Source organism: Antechinus flavipes, chromosome 3 (assembly GCF_016432865.1).
Source record: "Antechinus flavipes isolate AdamAnt ecotype Samford, QLD, Australia chromosome 3, AdamAnt_v2, whole genome shotgun sequence".
In the NCBI taxonomy this organism is placed as follows: Eukaryota; Metazoa; Chordata; class Mammalia; order Dasyuromorphia; family Dasyuridae; genus Antechinus; species Antechinus flavipes.
The window spans coordinates 25,801,158-25,808,723 of NC_067400.1; positions in this window are offsets into that span (position 1 = coordinate 25,801,158).

Here is a 7,566-nt window from a genome sequence, read left to right on the forward strand (position 1 = left end):
GTGAGAAAATTGAAGGGAATGGAATAGCAAGTGGTAATGGGAATTGATTGAACTGAAGTGAAAGACAATAAAAGTATATTTACTTTTTATTCAGAAGGAACAGAACATACAAATGGGAGAACCAGGTCCAGTAGCATTGTAAATTGAAAATAAAAAGAAATAATCTTAGGGGATAGGAAATATGTTCTCTGAAAGCAGCTACTACATCTTTGAATATGTGATTAAAAAAATAAATAAATAGATTGCTAGTCTAGAACTCTTACTACATATTATTCTAGAATCTATAACTGATTTCATGAAAAGGGAATTGAAAGAAAACCTGAGCAATACCTTTTTTCCTTGTATAAATATTTAAAGTAAGATGAGAGAAGAGCCAATATTACTATTAAGTCTAAGAGTTCAAATTGAAGATGGATGGTACAGTTCTCCAGATTCCTTCCTTTTTTTGGATGATTTTGAGGAGCTTACCAAAAGTTCCACAACACAACAGAGGCTTCCAAATGAAACCCCTAAAAATCCATCTTAACTTTTCTTATAGGTAAAATCCAGTGGATAAAAATGCCTATGGGGAATCTATAGAGGGGGGCCATGAGGCCCATTGACATTGACATTGAACACGAGCAATGAGCTGAGTCTAGAATTGAACTGGAAGGGGAAAGTGGACTACTTCATCTTTAGAGGATTTTAATGACCACAAGTGCGAACTGAAAGAAAAACTTCTTTTTTTTTTAACACTAATAGTCTCCTGATGATGTTGTAAGGTACTGAATCATGAAACTCCATACGCTTTAAAAAAGGAAAGTTTAGAATCACACAAGAGCCAACGGTCAAATAGCAGAGGGAAAATTGCAGATCTTTAAGAAATCAGATTATGTTTTCTTCAGTTTTTTAAAATATCAAGAACAATAAAAGTTTATAAAACTCAGAATGAAATAACTCAGTCAAATCTCCATCTAGTTTCTTTAAATTAAACATGAGATGCCCATGTGGCATTTTATTGATGCCAGGTCCATCCATAGACTAAAGTCACTAGACTGACTCTATTAAAAATTATTTACATGAGCAAGGAGAAAAATCCCTCAATGACTATGTATCAGGTACAGTGTCACGTGGTGTGGGTGCCAAGTTGCCATGTGGCTCATCTAAAATGGATCCTGGACTCTGGAGTCTGGAGCCTGAACTCTTCCCTGCTGAGCCGGATGCGGCAGAGAGACTCTGACTCTCTCCCTCAGCCCTCCAATCCTTCCCTGCGATTACCTCACCACATCACATTCAGCAGGCACCAATTGTAAGGAGAGCTATCACATCACCACATCATCTAAGTATATGTCTATAGAGCCATTATATCACATTGAGTAGGTACTTAACCTTAAATACTCTGCTGTTCTGGATTCAAGTACACCTTTTCAGAGTTCCAACCCTCTACATGAATTCACATGGACAATTTTGAATGATTATTGGGGAAAGGGTATGAATAATTCCATACTACATCAAGTCAATTATTAGAGTCTAAAGGGTGTGGGGAATAGACTCACAATTATAATTTGTGAGCCCCCACCAGTGTACTTCCCATTTACACAAATGAATCACAGTGATACTGTTGACTCTTAAGCTTCAAATTCATTCTAAAAGAGAAGACAAAAGCAACAATAATCATATCATAACATTTATTAAAGGAAAGGTTAAAAATAAGAATAATAAAAATATTTATACATCCACAAATAAATCCACATTCCTCCACGGATGTACATAGTATTTGTGGGGAATGCATGTGGGAATGTATGTGTGGGGAATACATGTGTGAATGGATACCAAATTTACAAAAGTCTAGCGAGAAGGAACACATTTAAGGAAAACCATGTCCCTGAAAAAACTCATGACTGTATTGCAGATGGTGTCACAATGTTGGTGGTCTCTACAGGAAACCATCTTTTATCATTCATTTCCTGCTGGGTAGGATCTCTCATCTTCTGAGCCCCCTGGTCTTGCTGAAGAAAACTTCTTTGCTATTTTTACTCTGAAGTAGGATTAAGCTCTTGTAGATCATCAAAAGCCTTAAGCATGGATATGAAGAAGTGCTTTGGTTTGTTCCTTTGGCTAGGCACTAAGGCATTGTGACAATTTCAAGTGAAAAGTGGTTCCCTTTCATCCTAAAATCTGCAAAAACTTCTCAGATGTTGCTCTCTATATACTTTGATGGGCTTTCCATTCTTGAGACTTAGAAAGTAATAAAAGGCAACATAGATAAAACTTTTGAGGAGTTTCCCATCTTTTGTGTTGTAGATAACTAAAGAGCAAAGCAATCTTTCATCCAGTCAGCTTTTTACTCACAGCAGACAAATCTCCTTTCTCCCAATCAGTTGTTTCAAATAATGGGGATTTCTTCCAAATAGTGTTCCATACTTTTTACTTTTGATACCTTGGCTCCTGTGATCAGCTTCTCTTGATTTCTCTCATCTCTCTTCTGTAGTCGGCTTCAGTCACTGAATTTTGATCTGGTTACTGATCCCTGGCTCCTACTGCCTCAAATCAGGTCCCTTTCATGCTTACTTAAATTGATAAATCAAAAAAAAAAAATCACTCAATACTTATCAAAAAGTTCTAATAGTTGGACTCTCCCAGCTATCCAACTCAAAACCCCACAAAATTATCACAAATAAATGAGCTGTTGAGAACAAGATACATTACTTATCTTTGTCTTTAGTGAGTTTTTTTTTTTCACTGAAGGGATGCTTTCTCTTGGAACATCTCAGAATTGTGTGTGTATCTCCCAAGAACCTCTCACCATTTCTCACACAAATATATTTTTTCCTCAGCAATGTACTATTTTTAAAAAGGTTCAAATTAGCAACAAGCATCATTTTACACTTACATTCCCAGCACCTAGCACTATGCCTGGTACATAGTAAGAAAGAACTTAAAAATACTTGGTCAATTTGATTTAAAGCAGAGCCCAATATTACCAAAGAGCAACAAATAATATTTTTGGGGATATTTTAACAATATCATTTTAAAAGTATTATTTTTGCCTGATAGTCATTTTCTTGGCCACAGATTTACCTTACTGAAAAGTATCACATTGGAACCAGTAACAGTAATTAACTCTCCCACAAGTCCCAAGAAATATTTTTCCATAGCATATGACTCCTTAAAGAATAAATTCATTTAAATATTTTTTATTCATTTTCTCTATTATTAACACGAAAATGTTATACTGGAGAGATATCACCCTTAGGTGGACATTTATTCCCAAAGACTCACTATATTATTCAAATCCAATATAAATGCACTTTTAAAAATTGAAATTAAAGAATCAGGGACTCATTTCACTTTAGGGCTTTGCTACTCATTAATTCTAAGAAGACTCAAGGGTCATATTTTTTCCTCCATAAAGTTGAAGAACAAAACTCTGCTGTAAAACTCAGCCCAGAGCTAGGATGCAGTGGTTCAAGTTCTTTCCAATCCCAAACAACCCAACAAATACTTATTAAGTGCCTACCATATGCAAAGTTCTAAGGATGCAAAAACAAAATTAAAATGACTATTCTCAAGGTGTTTACATTTTATCTGAAAGATACAATTTATCTTTGGTCATAAATTCATATCATGTTAAATAGCTTTGTCTATGGCAAGAAATTTGGCTTTTATACAACTTCAAAACTTTTCATCACTTTCACAAAATACCTCCATCAAGCATATTAAAATGCTATTTACACAAGCAACCATACAATCAATTAAAATTTTCTGGGTCTCAAGGGAGAAACACTATATATAACATAATAGAAGTAACACTCTACTGAGGATCAGAAGACCTGAATGATTCTTTATTCACCTACTATTAACTACCCAGATGACCTTATACAAGTCACTTAGCACTTCGTGTCATTCTTAAAGTAATATCTTAGATCAGATGATTCTCAAGGTGCCTCCATAGCTCTAGTATTCTATGGTTTTTATGACTGTGGCTTTTAGGAAATTTATAGGTGACTGCAATAGAAGTATACCTGTATATATCTATGGGGTTAATTTTATTAATGTTTTATTGTTTACCTGTATATTAGGATTGTGACATCTCACATCGATCAATTTTTGTGTGTTAATATTAAAAACTCAAGATAAATAACACAACACACTACATACAATGGCATAGTGTTTTTATCCAAAGGTCTTCTGTGTCTCCTTCGAAAGTTCCTTAATTGAAATGACACAAGTAGTTAAATCCAGTAAACATTCATCCAAAGAATCATCTACAAAAGGAACCTCTGAAATGTTGAAGTTTTCTGAAATCTTAGATCTCCCCCCACATGTACAGAGCCACTGAATGACTTCTTCCCACAACACTGCTAAGTTTTCAAGCTCTTTACATTCACTCATATAAGATGGAACAAACTTACATTCATGTTACTTCTCACTATTTGCTCTTTTCATGCTGATCTACATGTTGCCTCCAAGACTACTCCAACAAACTCAAAGTTCTCTGGTTGAAGTTCTAACTTTTATATCTCTGTCTAGTTTCTAGGACAACAACTTTTAACATTATTGATGTTGCCTAGAGTATAATTAGTGATGGTACCAACTATGTACTCTCAACAGCTCTGGCCAGCTTTTGGCCAGACTCCTTCCATCTTGATAATGCATTTCATGAAATCACAGAATTTGAGAGTTATAAAAGACCTCAGTGGCAATCTAATAAAACCCCCACACAAAAGAATTCCACTACACCATACCCACATGTGGTCTGCCAATCTCTCTTTGAAGATGTTCTAATGGTTTTTCTTCCATAACCTATACATGGAATGCCATGTCTCACTCTGCCTTTTGAAATCCTGGCCATCCTTAAAAGTCTAGATCAGGTTTTATTTCCTGCAAGGTTTCACTAAGAATGTTTCTCCTCCTTTTCTCTTCCTTGGTTTGTACTCTTTACTCTGATACCATGGATCATTTTGTATTATTACATTTTTGCACGTGTTGCAGTTTCCTGGATTATAAACTTCCTGAAAGCAAAAATTTATTGCTCATTTAATTTTTGTATCTCTGCTAGAACCTAGAATGGTATTATTTATCCAACTGATGCTTAATCAGTATTGGTGGAAGTTGACAGCTCAAACAACAACAGCTGAGGGCTGTGCAATTATTATAAACACTTATCCGTGAAGAAATAAGAAATTGCTTTGCTTTCTCTATAGAGGATGGAGGTGATGATAGAATGAGAGTAGTATTGCCTAAACTGTTAAATCTTATTGGATGTGTTGGTCAGTTTTATTGAATTTCTTTCATTTGCATGACCCATTTTAGGACAAGAGGTATATACTTATCCATACACATACACACATATTTATCAACCTAGTGATAAAAAGAGATCCCTTTATAAAGAGATCCCATCAGAAATGGGTATTTCTGGCCAGTTTAGTGTAAAAATAAAAAATAAAAAAGATTTTTGTTAACAAAAACTGGGAACAAAGTAGCTGGTCATCAGTGGAAGAAGAACTAAATGAACTATTCATAAATATAATGGAGTATTATTAAGCTTTTACAAAATGACAAATACAAATACAGAGAAGGATGGAAATTCTTTAAAAATTGATATAAAGGAAAGGAAAAGCTAGAAAAACAATATCTGCAATGATTACAACAATGCAAATGTCAAGAACAGCCACAAACAATTAAAGATGAATGTTGTAAAATTACAAAGAGAAACTGGGGCCTCAAAGAAGAAATATGAAGGATGTCCTCACCCCAGTTTCAGAGGATGATTGTAGTCCAGGCACAGAACATTGCATATATTAGTAAATTTTTTTTCAGTGTATTAAGCATTTTTTCTGTTTCCCTCCTCTTCCTCTTCCTCTTTCTCCTTCTCCTTCTTCTCCTCCTCCTCCTCCTCCTCCTCTTCCTCCTCCCCTTCCTCTTCCTCCTTTTCCTCCTCCTCCTCTTCAAATGGGATTAAGTGACTCATCCAGGGTCACATAGCTAGTAAGTATCTAAGAACAGATTTAAACTCAGATGCTCACTCCAGGGCTGGTGCTTTACATACTGTGCCACCCTAGCTGCTCCTCCTTTATTCTTTTTTCTTTTCTTTTCTTTTCTTTTAAAGGTATTGAACTAAAGACAAAATTAGAAAAAAAATTGGAGAAAAAAGACAGAAAAGGTTCCCAGGTGAACACCAGGGAGGATTCAAAATATATAACAAATTTTCATTTCAAGAAAGCATATATAATAATAGAAGAAATTCTATTCATGCGTGTCTATTTTTTCCTTGCTTCCTTGTAGGTTATTCTTTTGTTCTCTGCTGCATCCTTTTTATTTTATTTTTTTCCCCTTTCATCCCCCCTACTTCCCTCAAGCAAGCTACAGTTAAACACAGATATATTAATACATAAATATATGTATATATACACATCTATGTACATATACATATATCTATATGTACATACATAGACCTACATACATATACATGTATACATTTATTCATATGTAAACATACATCTAAAACAATATAGTATGGCTGATATATGATGTAGATTTTTTTCCTTGATTGAATCCTTGAGTTTGACTTTGACTAAGATCAATAATTATTAGCTCTACTTTTTTTTCTAATAAACTCTACTTCTGATTCTTGCAGTATTTTTGCATATCTCTTATTTCCTATCCCTCCTAACTTAAATTAATTTAATTCAAATTAATAATTGCCTTGCTATTAGTTAACCTTCTCCACTAATAGATCCTTTTACTATCTTCTCTCCTCACTCTTTCTTTCCCTCTCTACCCCATTCCTATTAATCTACATATCTTAATATAAACATATGTATTATGCCAGCTTACCATATCCTACTCTTTCCCCCTTTTTATCCCTTTCCCATTAATCTACACATCTTCTTCCACTAACATTACTCTACTAGACCCCACCTTATCTTTGGTCCCTTGTCTATTAATCTACACACTTTGTTCCACTTCCATAAATCTATATATCCTTCTATGCTTCACCTTATTCTATTCCTTCTTTATTTCTTTATAGATTTTGGGGGGTACTATACCATTTATATCTATCTATCTATTATCTATCTATTTATAATGTTCCTTATTTAACCCATTCCCAATGTGAGCAGATTTCCAGAACTATGAGCTCTCCTTCCTCCCCTAATGCCTCTGTATCACTTCTTCCCCTGCACAACATATAAATAGTCCATGTTGAGTTTCTTGAAATTAATATTTGATATTCTTTCTTATATGTTGAATTTTCTACTAAATTCAGGTTTGACTGAGACAAAGTCCTGAAAATCTGTAACTTCATCTAATGTCTATTTTTTTCCATCCAATATCATGGATAATTTAGCTGGATATGATATTTTTGGCTGCAGGTTTAATTCTGTTGATTGCCAGTATATATTATTCCAAGCCTTATAGTCTTTTTACTGTGGCTGCTGCTAATTCTTATACAACTCTAATTGTAGCCCCAGCATTGCAGTTTGTTGCTGTTGTTGTTTTGTTTTGTTTTGCTTTTTGGAAAAAAAAATTGTCTTTGATCTGGGGGTTTTGAAATTTGGCAATAATATTTCTATGTGCTTTCCA